Below are 19103 nucleotides of genomic sequence, written 5' to 3'. Positions count from 1 at the left end.
AGTGATGGTTGTGATTTGGAGCAGGGATTCATCTTGGGTAATTCTCGATTGTTGAGTGTGATTATCAGAGGGTACAGTCGGTGCCCGGTTTGAGACGGTGGTCAGGATACCGCAAGGAAAGAGGAAATGAGTTCGATTTCGATGGTTATGCCTTGTGGAACCTGGTCCGGTTAGGGCCAGGTGGCGCGTCGTGGAAGTATTTTGGAGTTGATTTGTCGTAGGCTTCGAGGACAAAGCCTAATTTAAGTGGGGGAGAATTGTAACATCCCGAAATATCAAGAGTAGAGTTGAAGGGCTAAAAGAGTAAATTGGGAAAGAGCAACTCGGCGAGTCCATGGGTGGACTCGGCGAGTAGAGTCGCGACTTGGTCGCGTGTTAAGTAGCCGACTCGGCTAGTCAGTAAGTTGGACTCGGCGAGTAGGCGTTGAATGGAGAAAACCCTAAATCTGGAAGTTGAGCCCTATATAAGGAACATTATGTTTCCTCCCCAGCCTCCTTATCACCCCTTGAGTCTCAGAAACCCTAATTTCGTGGAGAAACCCCATTGTTGAGCAAATTGGAGCTTGGAGAGGTGGTTGTTGTAGAGATCTTGAAGGGGAAGAGGCTTGGATCAAAGGGCTTTGCAAGAATTCGGGTTAATCATCTCTTGGGCTTCCTTTTTGAGGTATCATTCCATTGTTGAGCTATTATTGTCTAGATTCTTCATTTTGGGGGTGTTAGGAATCATATCTTTTGGGGTTTTGTTGTTTAAAGGTTAGATCTGAGGTTGCTACCTCAGATCTGGAATGGAGAAGGGTTGGAGTGCCTGAAAGTCCCTGTGTTTGAGTGTGTAGTGAAGCTATCATGTCCCAAACCCTAGCCCTAAGGTGTTAAAGGCCTAGATCTCTTTGGATTCACGTAAAGTTTGCCACTTTACGTGATGGATGGGTTGTAGGAGGCTAGATCTATGTTTTGGATCAATTGCATGGCCTGGAGTGCTTCTGTATGGATTCAGACCGGTGGTACTCGGCGAGTCACATGGGTGGACTCGACGAGTTGCTTGAAGATAAGCTGGAACTCGACAAGTTGGAAGAACAACTCGGCGAGTTGGATGAAGATGGCCTGGAACTCGGCGAGTTGTATGAACCACTCGGCGAGTAGGTTGAAGATAGCCTTAGACTCGACAAGTCTGTTCTTGGACTCGGCGAGTCTTGTTGAAGAGTCCCAATATTTTCTGGTTGAGTTGAGATTCAGCGAGTCAAGGGATGACTCGGTGAGTTGTGGGCGAGCGGACTCAGAGTTGTTGGACTCGACGAGTCTCGGGGTGACTCGGCGAGTTAGGTCGCGGATTGAGGGAAGTTATGAGTATGGGGACTCGGCGAGTCATCGGGTTGACTCGGCGAGTAGAGTCAGTCAGGGGTTGACTTTGACCTTGTCTTTGACCAAGGGTTGACCTGTGGTTTCCAGGGGCATTTTGGTAATTGTTGGTTATTGTTTTGAGTTCAATGCTTTGTTGTTGTTCCGTGGAGGAGTTCGTGTCGGAGTTTGGAGTAGCGGGATCTTATCCTTTCAGCCGGCAGTTTCGAGGTGAGTCATCCTCACTATATCAACAGGGTCCAAGGCACCAAGGCCGGCCCTTATCGGATTGAGATCCGGGTAGTTGTTGTTATGTTACTGCTTTGATATGTTTGCATCCTGAGGGCTAGGATGGTATATGTTAGAGACCTGTTTGAGATCGGTATCTTGAGAGATAGGGTGATGCTATGCTAGTGACCTGATAGGTCGGTATCCTGGTTAGGATGATGTTATGTTATGTGATCTGTTTGATCTGCTTGTTGACTATGAATTGCTATATGACTGTATGTTTATGTGCACATGGTTGTTTGGACTGGAGTGGGTTGAGGAGGGTCCTGCTTTGTGCTGTAGGCCAAGATACCCAGGGCGGACCGGTTGTTCCGAAGGCCCAGCGAGCGGTCTGGATAGGCTGTAGGCCCCAAGACGGCGGACCAGACATGCCAAGGCTCGGAGAGTGGACCAGGCCGACTGAAGGCCCAGTGTTGGCGGACCAGTCATACTGTAGACTCAGAGAGTGGACCTGGTAGCGGGCGGACCAATCACACTGCAGACTCGATGTATGTGGTTAGATTCGGAGAGTGGACCAGGTGGATTGAAGGCTCGGCGCGGGCGGAACAATCACACTACAGACTCGATGTATGTGGTTAGATTCGGAGAGTGGACCAGGTGGACTGTAGGCCGGTGCGGCGGACCAGTCACACAGTAGACCCGAAGTGCATGGCTGTTCTGTGATCGGATATGTTATGGCATGTTATGCGTATATGGTATAAGTGGTTGGTATTTTGGGGATATCTCACTAAGCTTTCGGGCTTACAGTTGTGGTTTTATGTATTTCAGGTTCTTTAGGAGATCGTGACAAGGCGAAGGCGTGATCGTACCGCTCCTCATGATTTTGTAGTAATGTGATTCTGGGAATATGCTAAATGTTTTGTATTGGAAACCTTTTTGTAAATATTTAATGGAATCGAGTTGTTTTTGAAAATTTAAAATTGGTTGTATTTTTCGGTCGTTACAACATGGCATATTGACATCGTATGATGGTGGTGGCATTACTCATAAATGTTACATGATAACCTTCAATGTTCCTTCAACCCATGCGTCACGTGCTCGTACATCATCGATTAATAAAATAAGTCCTTCTACGCGTTCAAATATTTGCTCAACGTATGCAGAAACATATTTCAAGTTAACAATATGTGACAGATCATGGACCTGTCCCTCGTATCTCCTCCTAGCGTTTCGACGAGGTTGTCGTTCTTTAATGATGCCTTATACTTGTATAACTGGTTAGTAATCTAGGACATTGTGTCCTCCGGGTATATGCTCCATAATCTTCATGGTCTCTAATTGTCGAATCTGTATATTAGACACCTTGAGATGCGTAAGTCTATGAAGCATTGGTGGTATCAATACACCATATGACATGGATAATTTATTAACAAAATTCCTCCATAAATCTGACTCCCAGTGCTTATTTGAGTAGCCCTTTTGAACATAAATTTGGCCACTATGTACAAAATGTTACAAAATACCACCAACATCACTATGCTCTAAAGATAAAAGAGGTCAATATTTGCGACTTTTCCCACCCATTCTTGTGGGTGGCCGAATATAAAATCAAACAGTGGATGAAATTTCTACCGATGTCCCCAGGTTATATACCCTACTTCCTAATGTTGCCCAAACATCATGACATATAAAACATTGTAGGGGTGATGTTAGAGTAGCCTAAAAAAGTAGAAAAGTGCGGGCTCCATATTTCTTCCTTGGTGTAAATGTTCAAATGTGTCCTTGGCTCCCTAACACTACATTCTCAACTATACCCACTAAATTGAAAATAAATTGCTCGTCAATTCACCAAATTAGTAGCACCCTCATTGAAGTGAAAAGTGGAAAAGAACATGAAACATAACTCCTCATAAACAGGTTCTGAAATCCAGAACACATTCCACCAACCTCGACATCTAAATTGGAAACTTTCTCCTTGAAATGTTTTGTCTATGTATTCATTGATTCGATCAACCATTCTTGTATTGTACATCCAATCCCAATCATTCCACGGTTCCACGTCGATGTCCTTTCTTCTCAGCCAATCTAAACACTCATTATATTGTGTCACCTGACCCTCCAATAAAGGGTCTACGGACCATAAAATTGGATGTAAATGGTGGATCGTTAGGATTTTGTTGAGTTGCAGGTTGTTTTTTATTGCTTCAAGTGCCCCTACTTTCCATATGACTTGAAAAGTGTAATACACATAACAACAATATCCAAATTAGAATAACAAAAAAAGCAGAATGTCCAAGAATCACGTCACCACACCGTGGTAATCTGAATACCACGCTGCGATGGATGAACATCTACGATTTAGACCTTCGTTAAGCAGTTACTTCGCCTTAAAAATCATATGGGTTTTGTCCTAGGATGTATCTAAGGTTATTTCAAATATCAGTTTAACCAAAATCAGCATAAAAGAGCCATATATCGATGAAACCCTAACTTGATAGAAACAAATTGTTATACCTTCTATTCGTCGCACACCAAGAAATGTGAAGTAAATTAGAGTTTACAATTCATACCTTTGGTGTTGTGAAGACATGAAAACACAAAAAAAAAAATCAAAGCTTTGGAGAAAATTCTTAGAGATGGAGAACAATCGTGGCGCGGAAAGGGTTTGAAAAAGATAATAAAAAGATGAAAAGTAAATTAAGGATCTTAAGATATTACATGACCAGTTGTCACCACGTCATGAAAATACCCTTAATACAATGCGGAGAAGTTTTTTAACGTCAATGAGATCATGATTAAGAAATGACAGCGGTGTGGTATTAGTTCCACTATGCCGCATACTTGAACATTTTTTTACCCTAAATGTTTCCATTTAAATTTTATATCGACCACACCGCACACTTGTTGGCTACCCCTCATAGGAACGACATCTGAAAGAAAGTTGAAACGAGTGAAATATCCCTAGAAATGAAAGAAGAAAAACAAAAAATAAAGATGAAAAGTATAGGAAAGTGAAAAACCAAACCAGGGGTTGCCTCCCCGAAGCACTTCCTTTTAGTTGGAATCGTTAGCTGGAATCCATTCATGTCTAGGTTGTGGTGGTTGGGAGTGGTACCTCCTTATTCAACTTCAAATAGAGCCTCTTCCTTTTGTAATATAAAACTCTTTTTTGTAGGGTTTTTTTTCGTGTTTTCCTTTTCCTTAGAGCTTGTACCTTCTTCATGCTTCTGTTTAATACCTTTACTTACTCTAGCTTCACCCGCATTCTATTTATCCTTCATATTCTCATCCTCTTTCGCATCTTCAACCTCTTTTTATGTAACATTCAGTTTTAAGGTACATAATTTCAAGAATTTTCATCCTTTAGAAGAAGTCACGACATGAGTGATGCCTCTTACGTCGTGATCCAGGGTTGACTTGTTGACCATTATTCCTTGAGTATCATGATGTGGGCCCTAGTTGCTCACGACGTAAGAGCGTCCTGATGACCAAACCCTAATTTTTTTATATTTACTGGAATGAAAGGGCTAGGGTTGTCCACCCTCAGCCTTCCTCACTCTCTAATCCTCCATAAGCCCTAATCACAACCCTCCTTGACATCCTTAGCCATTTTGGTGCTTTTCTAGCTTGAAAAAGAAAAAAAAGAAGAGGAAAAGAAGGGTCCTAGTGGTGGATTTTGCAAAGTAGCATCATCATTATCATATATTCTTGTTGTTGGACCTTTTTTGAAGAGCTTTTATAGCAGCAAATCGAGTGTTTGTTTTATCCAGACATTGATTAAGGTGGGTCTTCTCTCTGTACCAGTGGGTCGAAGACACCAATGTCGGCGGAGTATTTTATTATGTAGGGTGTTATCTGTTATGTGATTCTTATATGCTTGTATGATTGGTTTGAATAGACCCTAGGGTTTGGCCCATTATTGTATGACCGAGTGGAAATAATCCCCAGGGATGGGCCCTTTATTGTATGATCGGGTAGTAATAAATCTTAGGGCTAGGCCCATTATTGTATGATCGGGTTGAAATAAACCCAGAGTTGGGCCTGTATTTGTGTATTGGGCTGGAATACACCCCAAGGCTAGGCCTAAATGTATGTTTTGACATGTGGTACTTTGGAGAACTCACTAAGCCTTGTGCTTACAGATTATGTTTATGATTTTAGGTACTTATCATACGAAAGGGAAGGTTCCAGCTTGATAGCACAACATCCTCCCCTCATGATTTTCACATCTTTTGGATACTTTTATTTTGATATTTTCAATATTGTACCTTCTTATTGGTTTAGAACTATTTGGTGATCGAAATTGATGGTTTTTAAAATGAAATTTTTAATTGTTGTTGTTAAGGAAAACATGCGATACTTGTCAAGATTCAGAACAAATATGTTGCCACTTGCCATGTTCTGATGACCCTTGTTAGGAAGTAATGCGGATAACAAGCAAAACTATAAGCACACAAAGACACAATATTTACATGGTTCGGTCAAGATGACCTATGTTCACGAGCAAGAGGGGAGTATTCTTTATTTCAGAGTTCTCAATTAGAGGTTACAAGTACAATTCACCAGAGATTTGTCCTACTCATGAAGGATACAAGATACAAGACAAAAGACACCTCCAATGACTCTGCATGCATCCCTATTTATACTTGAGGGATCAGACCTAAAACCCTAATGGGCCAAGCCCATAGGCCCATGAATGGTGGCAACCAATCATATTCCGCCATGCAGCATCTTCTGAAACATTCTTTCGTGCCATACAACCCATGAGCATCAGCAACACACATCATGGAGCACTATGTGCCATAGTGGAAAATCATGATGTACAAGTAGCGCATCACGAACACTAATGGACCAACATCCATCATGGTGGCACAACATGGTGTAATACTTGAGAAATATAACTTATGAGCATCCTTCAAAGATCTTGAGCAACATAGAGCACTTCATAGTGTACTTGGATCATCAGGGATACCATGGCTCATCAAGGAACCAAAATGGCCCATCTTGCACCATGATAGCGCAACATGTGCAATGATGGCGCAACAGGCTCCAAGAGTGGCACAATAATTTCTAGGTTGGGGCAACATCATCACCTTGGCGCAACAAGGAAATGCTTGGTTCAACAAGAACCTACTTGCCACAATAAGGATTCTTCATGGCGCAAGAGGGACTCTCCATGGCGCAAGAGGGATATACTTGGTGCAAGAAGGAATGCCTTGGCACAACATCATTCTTCTTGCCCCAACACTTCATCATTTAGCACAACAAGTTCCTTTGTTGTCCATATCACTTCCAAGTGCTCCAAATCCCTTCCAGGTGCTCTAAACCCCCTTATATATGATATGTTCCTTTGGCACTTGATCCGTTCATTTTTCAAACGATCCATTCCCTTCTCTAATGATCCGTTCCTTTGTCACATGCTCCATGAACCCCAACTGCTCCATTGAGTACCAATTGCTCCAAATGCTCCATGAACATGATCCAAATGCTCGAGTGTATGCTTTTTAAGTTGTATACGATTAAGATCATATAGCCCTAGAATGATTGATTTGTCCTCATTTATTGTTCCTTGTTTGGTTGTGGACTTAGGATAGAATCATCATTTGAAATTCTATGTGATTCCATTTTTTGTATAATTTTCATGCATAAGGCATCCAACGGTGCTGATTGAGGTTCTTGGTATTGCGGGCATAGGATTGAGAATTCCTGGGAAAATCTAGGATATGTATGATGTTTAGCATAGGATTGGTATATAGATTTAGTGTGGCGGCTTAGAGGAATTAGGACGACTCTTGACTAAGGTACAAATAGGTGTGAAAGGTAATATTGTGCCCGTACAACTAGAAGAACATGTTCTGTACTCGATTCAAGGACAAGTCTGGGGACTCTAAGGAGACATGTGTATTGAGAGTACCCTCGAGTTTATGTTGATTGTTTATATGTTTGTATTTTAGTTTGAGTATGGTGGTGATCACTCGAGGAGGTTCTAGCTCTGGTTCTAGTTATAGTTTTGGCTTGGGCACCCAAGGTTGGGCCTATTATTGTATGATCAGAATGAAATTAACCCTAGGGTTGGGCCCATTGTTGGATGATTGGGTTGAAATAAACCCTAGGGCTGGGCCCTGTATTTGTGTGTTGGGCAGAAATATGCCCCATGGCTAGGCCCAAATGTATGTTTTAGCATGTGGTACTTTAGGGAACTCACTAAGTCTTGTGCTTGTAGTTTATGTTTATGATGTCATGTAATTTCGGTACGACATGGAAGGCCCCGGCTTGATGGCACAACATCCTCCCCTCGTGATTTTCATATCATTTGGATACTTTTACTGTGATATTTTAGATATTGTACCTTGTGATTGGTTTGGAACTATTTGATGATTGAAATTAATGGCTTTTTTAATGAAAAATTTCATTACTGTTTTAGGGTTGTTACCTTTTATTTTCCATTTTGTTTCCCATATCATGTTCCTCATCATTTTATGACTCGTGGTCCTCATCCGGTTCTAGAGTCTCGAAACTAGGTTGGGAGATCGGAAAACTTCATGTTCCAAAATCACCAGTATAGTAGCACGGGAAATAGTGCGTTCTTTTTCGAATTGCGATTCATTCCACACTTGAACCTCGTTTTACATCGGCTTCTTCAAATCCATAAGTTCATTTAATTTCTCATTTTCTTCATCTTCCGCTATTCCATCACTATCACTCATTCCTTCATATACACCATCTATGAAGAAAACTTCTTTGTCGATTGATTGTGAAGACTTTGTATCTCTCGTGGTACATAGGAATGGTCTCCCAAAGATGATCGGAATGCCACCGTCTTCATTCATGGCGAGGACAACAATGTCAATTAAAAAAAAGAACTTCCCAATTTTAACAAGTAAATCTTCTATAATTCCTTGAGGATATGTAACGGAACAGTTGTCCATGTGGATAATTATTCTTGTCGGTTTTAATTCTAGAAGATCTAGCTTCTTGTAAAACGAGTATGGCATCAAATTAATACTAGCTCCAGAATAGGTAAGTATGTTTCTCTTGGTAGAATTTCCAAGCTAAGAAGGAACCGTAAGGCTGCCTAGATCTCTCATCTTTGTTGGAATCTCTTGTATCACTACTGCCGAACACTATTCATTAAGGACCACTTCCGATGCTTGCTCCATCTCCCTCCGATCGCTAATAAGATCCTTTAGAAATTTTGCATTCTTAGGCATTTGAGTAATCGCATCTATAAATGGCATCTTGTTCAAAACGAATTTTACTTGATTCATGAAATTTTTATTCTCTTGCTCTACCTGGATCATCTTCTATCTTCTTGAATATGGTAATGGCATTCGGTACAGCTCTACACTAGAGGTTCAGAATTTTTTTGTGTTGATCGTGGCGTGACAGCATGTTCACCTTGTCGTGGTGTCGTGGCAATGGATTTTTCTCCTTTATTCCTTCTGACTTCTTTTTTGGGTTGTTGATCGTAGGATCCAATGGTAGTTTTTAAGAGTACCAAACATCCAGTCTATTTATCTCCTTGAGTTGTAATAGCTAACACGTGAGCCCTTGGGTTGACTTCGGTATTGCTTTGAAGGGTGTCTGGTAATCGCTCATGCAAGAGTTTATAAAGTTGCCCCACTTGATTATCGAAGTTTAGAATCGAGGCTTGGTAGTTTCTTAACATTTCTTGTTGTTCTTTAAGTGCTTCTCCGATATCGTTATGACATTTTTTGGAGGCTTCGGCGAAACGGTTAACATTGCCTTGAGATCTGGTTTCGTTTCAGGTGTCGGTTGCTCTTTTTTCTAAAACCTTCAACCTAGTTGCCTATGTTTTCTTCCTTTTCCTTTATATATTTTCGTCTGGCTTCCACTCTTTTTTTGGTTTTCTCCAATCTTTGTCATACTTATCACCACTTGAATAACACACTCAAGCCTTTTTTCCGTTTTCATCCAAATCAAAATATTTTATTAAATGGGGACCGCTACAATTATCACACCTGACTTGAATGACATGAATTTTCTAGTTAGTTTTATTTATGCTTCGATCTAAGGTGTCAAGTTTAGAAGTGATCGCAGCTAGACCATTGGAAGATTCATCATCGAATGTTCTTCTGCATGATATGTCATCACTTCGATTATGGTATTCATTTGAATGTTTCATAAAATTTTCTTTTAATGAATTGTTGGTAGCCAAAATTTTCTTCGTTAGTGGTCCTTGGGAATCTAGGAGTTCCCTCTTACACACATTGATCCTATTGTAGAAACTAGAAATATTTTGTTTGACATTAAGATCGTGTTGTTGACAATTCTGTAACATTTCTTTGCATCGATGCCACACTTCGTAGAGTGACTCCCCATTGAGTTGTTGAAAGTTGAGGATCTTCATTTTAACCTTGGCAATTTTGGATGGACGGCTAAACTGCTCGATGCACTTGCTTTTTAATTGCTCTCATGTTGTAATCATTCCCGATGGTAATAACTTGGCGGAACATTTGGCTGTATCTTTGAACGTACCCGGAAAGACTCGACGCATGACCACATCTCTCATGACCCCCAATGTGTTGAAGTAGTCAGCAACCTCGATCACTTCATCAATATGATTATGGGCCTCTTTGTGGTCCTTCCCCGTAAAATGGTGTCTCTTGTAACAAGTTAAGAAATTATCCCTTAAGCTCGAAGTTGGTTGCGGCCGGGATTACCAGTTGCACAAGGCCTTGTCCGGTTCCATCCCTGATTCCGTTTGTGTACTCTCCCATTTTAATATCTACTATATCAGCCATGTTGTCTTCTGGATCACTTTCGTCTTGACTTGCTGTTTGTAGTTCGACTTTTGTCATAGTCTTCCTCCTTCTTTTATTTTCTTCGTTTATGAAATTCTAATTCTGGTTCGTTGAAGGCAGGTACTGTCTTAGATGATGATGCTCTGGTCATATACTACCGAAACAAAGCAAATAAAAACGTGTAAAATGAAGAAAAACGAAAATAAAAATACACTAAAAACTTGATGTCTATTTTACTACTACTAGTTTTAAATTATATTTGCAGTTAATGACATCTATACTATGGGCATATTCGACATGAAGAGTTTGAAAGCTTTTGGCTTCTAGGGTTTGACAAAACACTCTGTTTTGAACAGAAAGTCTTGTTCAACGCTATAAGCTTCTAATGTTTAGTTTAAACAAAACGCTCCAAATCCAAATGATACTTCATGTAGCGTTTAACAAAACATTACAAGCTTCAAGCTACACGCTACCCACTTCGAGCTAATTTTTCCAAACATGCCCTATTACACAACCAGGCAAGTATACCTAATCGTTTGATAGTATAGAGATGGTAAGAATGGTTTGTCGAATACTAGAGGAAACGGTACAATTCTATATTGAAAATACCTACTACTAATTAAACTAGAAAATACTTTAAAAGTGGGGGTTTTCAGATTTTAAAGTTTGTGACTGGAATATCGAGGATCATAAACAATGTGTGAATAAACATGCAAATGTGCTTGGTACTCTTGATGTCATTTATCACCTAATCAATGTGTCGGTTAACCACATATGCTCCATTGATTTATGACAAACATCAAGCTACCCTTTGTCACCCTTGCTAGTCCCAAATTAGTGTGTTAGTTAACCACACACGCTCCATTAACGACTTGGAAAGGTTTAAAGTGCAATTTCTTAGAATAGCACCATTTTCACATTTTTCCTAAATTAACTAAGAGGGGGAATTTATAAAACATTTACTTACTTTATAATTATCATTATACATTTTAATGAGAATTAATGTCCTATCCTACACGTTCGACTAACGACCCTCCAACAATCAAGGAAGCGGTGGGTGAGAGTGGAAACCCATTCAACCACCATTTTATAGGTAGTTTCCTTATTACCCCCCCCCCCCCCCCCGCCTTATAGATCGGCTTCGTGAATGAAGCCTACTAACGGTAAGATAGACTTGTCTTTTATATATATATATATATATATATATATATATATATATATATATATATATATATATATAAGTATTGAACTTTTAATATTATAATAGTATAAGGGTTTGGATTTTAATGTTTCATAAATGAAACTTTTCAAATTCCAAAACTTTGGGGCAAATTTTGAAACTCTTCAAAACCTCTTCAATTCCATAACTTAAGGAGTTAATGTTCCATGAATGAGGCTTTTCATATTCCATAACTTGAAGACATGTTATGAAACTCTTCAAGAAACATTTAGATAAAATTCAACTAATAAATTATCATATTAATTATTTTTTACCAAATTGACATAGTTTAACTCATCAAGCAAGATAATTTCAAATTAAAAATTACAAATGATTAGCTTTATCATATAAAGTAACAATTATTTACAATTTTTGAGAATTATCTATTAATTGGATGAGGATAATCACTACCATATCAAAAAAATAAAAAATAAACAAATTTTATGATACAAAATAGTTTGTGGTAATGATCCCAATCCAATTCAGGCGTAAAAACCCGAAAACTGCCAGAAGATTGTCCAACTCATCGAGTCAAGCAATGGACACCTCGAATTCATCATGAACTCATCGAGTTCCTCATGGAACTCGTTGAGTCAGTCTGGTAGAAAACAATTTTCATTTTTTCTTCAACTTTGAACAAATAGCCATGCATCAATATAACATAAAACAACCTAGTTATGATACCACTGATGGGTTTTGAGCACTATACCATCCTTATGGTGCACATACAACCCTAATGTTTTGGATCTAAGTTTTCTCTAGTTATACATGCAATATTCTTTTTCCAAAGCATGAATACTAACTAACATACAAATTTGATATTTGAATCATAAAAATTAGTTAGATTACCTCTTACTGTAGCTTGTAGAAGTTGGCCTTTCAAGAGCTTAGCACCTGAAGTGTGATGCCTCAAATGTTTCACAAAACACCACCAACAATTAGATGACAATAACAGAGATATTGGAGCACCAAAAATTGGTTATATCCTCTTAGAATACTCTTGGTCCCAATTTTAGGGGCTTAGAGGTCACATATATAGTGTAGAATTCCAAGAGTCGCTTATAAACCCTAATTCTTACACTTAGGCTTATGATCCAACAATTGATTTGGACTAACACTTCATGGACTATATCATAAGCTTAGTCCATCACAAATCAATCATGGATCATTAGCCCAAACCATATGTATCACTGATTTACATAATCAGTCTCCGTTAATTTAATCAGTCTCTTTTGATCATTAAATTAATTCTTGATCAATACTAATTAAATAATATGATTTCTCAATTAATATATTATACTTATAATATATTAATAAATCACAAATAACCTCTTTCTCAAATATCCATCCTACCAAAAATTTTTGGTGAATGTAACCCAAAATGGACCATGCTACTATCGGGTTAAGTACATACCAATTATAGTTATGGGCTTAGACACCTAATCCAACAGTCTCCCACTTGAATAAGTCTAATAACTATAACTTCCAATGCAACTTCAAAATCTGATTAGCAATTATAGCTCTCAAAAGCCGTCGTCGAACTCTGACGCGTCCTATAGATAAGGGATCATATAATCCTTTGTTCTTCAATATATCGTGTGGACAAATACATGAAACATAGTCATACTTATTTTCCAAGAGTTTGTTTCATGATTTCTGATTTGTTTGACATAGACCCTAATTGAACACATCAATTGAGTCCTGACCGGGCCCGACACATAAGTCAAAACAAAATCATCGAGGGACCCAAGATATCGCTTTTAATCCTCTTAGGATAAAAGGAACAGATAAACTTCGACTTATATGCTTGTACTAATTATTTGTTAAATTATACACAACAACACATTTTATAACATCAAGTTACTGATGCGTTTTCGTACTATCAATGCACAACCAACTCGTAATCAACAACTCATATATCTTGGTTTGAAGACTATATGATATTATCGTCTCACAATCACTCGTGATAGATTCCATGAAGTGATTCATGTGATCGTGGGTTTAATCCAATACTCAAATCTTATTTCAGGAGCACTCATGAATGTTGTAGCAAACTTTTGCTATGTCTAAACACTTTATACAATCTACAAGCCAATTCATGATAAACTTGTCTCAATACCTACTTCCAAAGTATGATTGACTGTGGATAGTTTGAATAATCTTTTTATTCTGGAAGTCAAAACATGCCAAATGAAACATTAGTAAGCGATTGACACAAGATACTAACTTTACTCATCAATAAAACTCCTTTTATTCAGTCATCAAATGCCAATTACATTTTTTCTATTACAAGTTTCTAAACAACTATCTAATCACTAAAACTAATATCGTCCTTCAGCCCAATACTCTTAGCATCTGCAAGTGCTTAACCCTACTCAGTCCCTTCGTAAGGGGATCTGCTGGATTTTCCTCTGACAATACCCTCTTTAATATGAGGAGTCCTTCTTCTATCCAATGTCTAATGAAGTGATATTTTCTGTCATTGTGTCTGGATCTGCCATGATCCCTTGCTTCCTTGGTTAAGGCGGCCGCACTCTTGCTATCACATAAAATCTACATAGGCTCCTTTACAGCTGCTACAAATCCAAGGTATGTGATGAAGTTCTTTAGCCATATTGACTCCTTCGACGCTTCATTTCTACAATGTACTATGATTCGCACGTTGAATCAACTACAGTCTCCTGTTTGGAACTTTTCCAAGTTATTGTTCCTCCATTAATGGTAAACACCCAGCCCGACTAAGAGCGGAAATTATCTTTGTCGGTCTGAAAACTGGCGTCACTATACCTTATTACTCTCAATTCATCACTCCCACCAACAGTAAGGACCCATTCCTTAGTCCTCCGTAGGTACTTAAGAATGTTCTTTATAGCAGTCCAGTGAGCTCTTCCAAGATTCCCTTGATATCTGTTGACCATGCTCAAAGCAAAGGCCATATCAGGGCGAGTACATGTCATAGCATACATGATCGAGCCACCCGTGGAATCATATGGTATTCAACTCATTTCTTCTATTTCGGCATCAGTACTTTGGCTCCGAGTCTTACTCAGTTTGGTATTGCTCTGGATAGGTAATTGTCCTTTCTTGGAATTTTCCATGTTGAAACGTTTCAACACCTTGTCCAGGTTGGTACTTTGACTACTTCTTATTAGTCTTTTACTCTTATATCTCAACATCCTTATCCCTAGAATGTAAACAGCTTCCCCGAGTTCCTTCATAGCGAAACACTTCCCAAGCCTGGATTTAACCTCCTGCAAGCTTTAGACGTCGTTTCCTATGAGTAGTATGTCATCCACATACAATACCAAAAAGATAACTATACTCCCACTAGCCTTGACATACATACAGGACTCATCCTCTCTTCTCGAAAAACCAACCTCTTTGACTTTTTCATCAAAAAAAAGATTCTATCTGCGAGATTCTTGTTTCAATCCATAAATGAATTTCTCAAGCTTACACACTCTATTAGGGTACTTTGCATCTACAAAACCCTATGGATGACTCATGTAAACATCTTCAGCCAACTTCCCATTTAGGAAAGTGGTTTTGACATCCATTTTCCATATTTCATAATCATAAAATGCAGCTATGGGTACCATAGCCCTTATTGATTTGATCTTCGCTACTGGTGAGAATCTCTCGTCATAGTTAACTCCAGGAGTTTGAGTAAAGCCCTTCACAAACAATCGTGCATTATATGTGTGTACTTTCCAATCCATGTCGGTCTTCTTCTTGAAGATCCACTTGTATCCAACCATCTTACGACCTAGTACATTTTCAACCATATTCCAACCATGATTGCCATACATAGACTGAATCTCGTTGTCCATCGCCTCTTTCCATTTTGTAGACTCAGGGCCTGCCATGGATTCCTTGTAGTTAGATGGCTCATCCAAATTACCAGTGTACAATCACTGATAAACGTATCACTTTCCATAGTAATATGAAAACCATAAAACTCTGATGCCATTCTAACTCTACTGGAATGTCTTAGAGGTAAGGACTCGTCAACCAGTTCTACAGGATTTTCCTCCTCGGGTTGAGCGCTAATGAGGTTCCTTCGTCACTTAACTCTTGAAGATCTTCAAGTTCAATTTTCCTCTTACTGTCCTCTTGGCATATGAGTTCCCTTTCACGGAAAAACCCACTCCTCGTAACGAAGGCAACATTGTCACTCAGTCTATAGAAGAGATATCTAAAAGATTTATGTGGGTAGCCGATGAAAATACAATGCTCACTGTGAGGTTCGAGCTTGTCGTGAGTCTCTCGTCTTACGAAAGCCTCGCAACCCCAAACCTTGATATGTGCCAACGAGGGAACCTTTCCTGTCCACATTTCGTGAGGTGTTTTGGCAACCTTCTTAGTTGGGACTAGATTAAGGATATAGGCGACAGTCTCTAAGGCATACCCCCAGAATGAGATAGGTAACGAAGCTCAACTCATCATGGAACGAACCATGTCCAACAAGGTTCGATTACGCCTTTCAGCCACACCATTAACCTGTGGTGTCCTAGGTGGCGTCAATTGTAAAACAATTCATCATTCCTTAAGATAGCCATTGAACTCAATACCAAGATACTCACCACCTCGGTCGGATCGAAGCATCTTTATCTTCCTGCCCAGCTGATTCCACACTTCTTGTTTAAACTGCTTGAACTTTTCAAAGGTTTTTGACTTATGCTTGATTAAGTAGATATACACATATCTGCTATAATCATAAGTAAATGTCACATAGAAGCAGTTAGCATCCCTTGTGGTGGATCTGAAGAGTCCACACACATCGGTGTGTATGAGATCCAACAAACCCTCACCTCTTTCACAAGTACCGGTGAAAGGTGACTTGGTCATCTTTCCAAGCAAACAAGATTCGCATGTGTCATCTGACTTTATGTCAAATGACTCCAACACTCTATCCTTTTGGAATTAGGCTATGCGTTTCTTGTTAACATGTCCAAGACAACAATGCCACAAGCATGATTTGTCCAAACCATTGGACGAATCAATATTCAATACATTATTTCCTAAGTTGTATACAACCTTCACTATTTCATATATACCATTACAAGGCAATGCTTCAAAATAAAAGATACCATTATAAAAAAGCATTAATAGAACCAATTTCATTGTTAAACGAAAATCTAAAGCCTTGTTTATACAAACCATGAAAAGAAATAATGTTTCTCGCCATATCTGACGAGTAGCAACAATTATTCAAATCTAATCCTAACCCACTATTAATCAACAAAGAATAAACTCCAATCTTGGTGACATGCGACGCTTCCCTATTTCCCATGATCGATTTCATCTTCCCGTGCTCCTCATCCCTACTTCTTTTTTGTCACACCCCCAAACCAAGGATGGCGGAAACGTCCAGGGGTGGAGGACTTCATGTTCAGTATCACAACAATATGTATAATAGTGCTCAAAGTAAATACAACCATCATAAATATAATTGAAAAAGTTACACCAAAGTATTTGTTTACATGTTTCAAAATCAATTACAATATGGTGACAAAAATAAATTGTTGACGGTTTAACGTCCCATCCTCAAAGCGCTGAAGTTTTCCTGTTTCACTGATTCCCTGAGAATACAAGTAGTTTTGAAAAAGTGTCAACAATTAAGTTGGTGAGTTCATAAGAGTTTTGTTTGGAGTAGAAACCGTTTTTCTCTTTTAAAATCGATAGAGTTTGAATCCAGAAAATCCAATATTTTCTTAGTTAGGTGTAAACAAAATATTCCTATATGATGTGTTGATGAACCCTAGATTGACCCGTAGATTTCCTCTATAATCATCCAGCGTATATAAGTTATAGAAGATTTAAGTCAGATAAAACGTCGAATGTAGTGGGTCTGCCCTAGGTCCACAACCCAAAGAGGAACAGGAGATGAGGCGGGCACCACCAATTCTAAGCCAATCCAGACTAAATTCTTGTATGACTCAAGCATATACGCTCAATGATTATAGTTGAAGTCTAACAATGCTAACCTTTAATGTGAATATAACCTATACATACCATAGTTCACCGGGGAGTAATAGAGATTAGTGAACCTGAACTATGCATATGATAGCTTATCAAAAGTGATGGTGAATATAACCTATATGATGTGTTAATGTATCCTAGATTGACCCGTAGAATTCCCCTATAATTGTCCAGCGTATATAAGTTATAGAAGATTTAAGTTAGATAAAACGTCGAATGTAGTGGGTCTGCCCTAGGTCCACAACCCAACGAGGAACAGGAGATGGGGCGGGCACCACCAATTCTAAGCCAATCCAGACTAAATTCTTGTATGACTCAAGCATATACGCTCAACGGTTATAGTTGAAGTCTAACAATGTGAACCTTTAATGTGAATCTAACCTATACATATCATAGTTCACCGGGGAGTAATAGAGATTAGTGAACCTGAACTATGCATATGAATAGCTTATCGAAAGTGATGTGATGGTGAATTCCTTTCTTGTAATTAAGTTCCTAGGGTAGATGAAAACATAAACTATACCTATTATAGTTTATTACTTTGTTTGTAATATGTATTTACCATAACTATACCGATTATAACTAACGCGTTCGTTTGTGGGGGTATAATGGCTTAGCTATACTTATTATAGATTATCTTAATCATCCATAGCGGCAATAACTCTTTTGTAAGTGTAAGACCTTTAATATTGTGTTTGTTATATAAATAACCCTAAACTATACCTATTATAGTTTATCGATTGATTTCGTGGGAAATGAGCATAGGCCTTACTTGTCATAATTTATCAATGTTTATATTTTAATGGATATAGCCTCGTAATATCGTATATATATATATATACATTTGTCATACTTGTGAAGGTGTAAATCCACTTGTTTTCTGATGTATGTCTATGTAAGAATACAAAATTTGTCATATATTGCAACTACACATAATCACATAACGATGTATACCTTGCTCAACATGTTACAAGGTGAAATGAAATTTATTGTGTTTTTCTGTTAATAACATTTTCTGTAACTGTTATTGGAAAAATTGTAGAAAAATAATAAAATGTCCAAATCAGGCTCTGTAACTTCTGAGAGTTTGGAAAATGAGTCTAGTTTGTTCATAATTTTTATTATAATTTTTAATGACCTCAACTTGGGTGAAAAAGTCCACAATAACAGACTGGTCCGGATTGATGTTTGAAATGATAGGCAGTTTTGTAAAAATCACCATAAATTGTAGAAAAATCGTATGGAGATGTGCAAGTAGTCATTTTAAAGCAAAGAAGTGTTACTACACGCACCTAAAACAGTTTTGAAAACAAAAATATTTAAGATGTCCAAAACAGTCCGTGAATGGAGTGAAACTTTTCTGATGAAAGCTGTTAGAAAAATGTAGTTATGTTCTAAGTATTTTAACTTGTATTCCCCCCCTAAAAACTTGAGAAAACGTGAAAATGTAGGGGTATGAACTCACCTTGTGTGATTTCAGTAGATAAGTGTTGAAGAAGAGAAGTGTTCAACCCAAGAACACTTGAAGAATCACTTGAAGATTCGAAGCTCTAACACAAATATTATGGAGTTTG

Source organism: Lactuca serriola, chromosome 5 (assembly GCF_051521515.1).
Source record: "Lactuca serriola cultivar US96UC23 chromosome 5, Lser_US96UC23_V15, whole genome shotgun sequence".
Taxonomy (NCBI): Eukaryota; Viridiplantae; Streptophyta; class Magnoliopsida; order Asterales; family Asteraceae; genus Lactuca; species Lactuca serriola.
The sequence above is the reverse complement of the archived record's forward strand: the minus strand, read 5'-3'. Positions refer to the sequence as shown.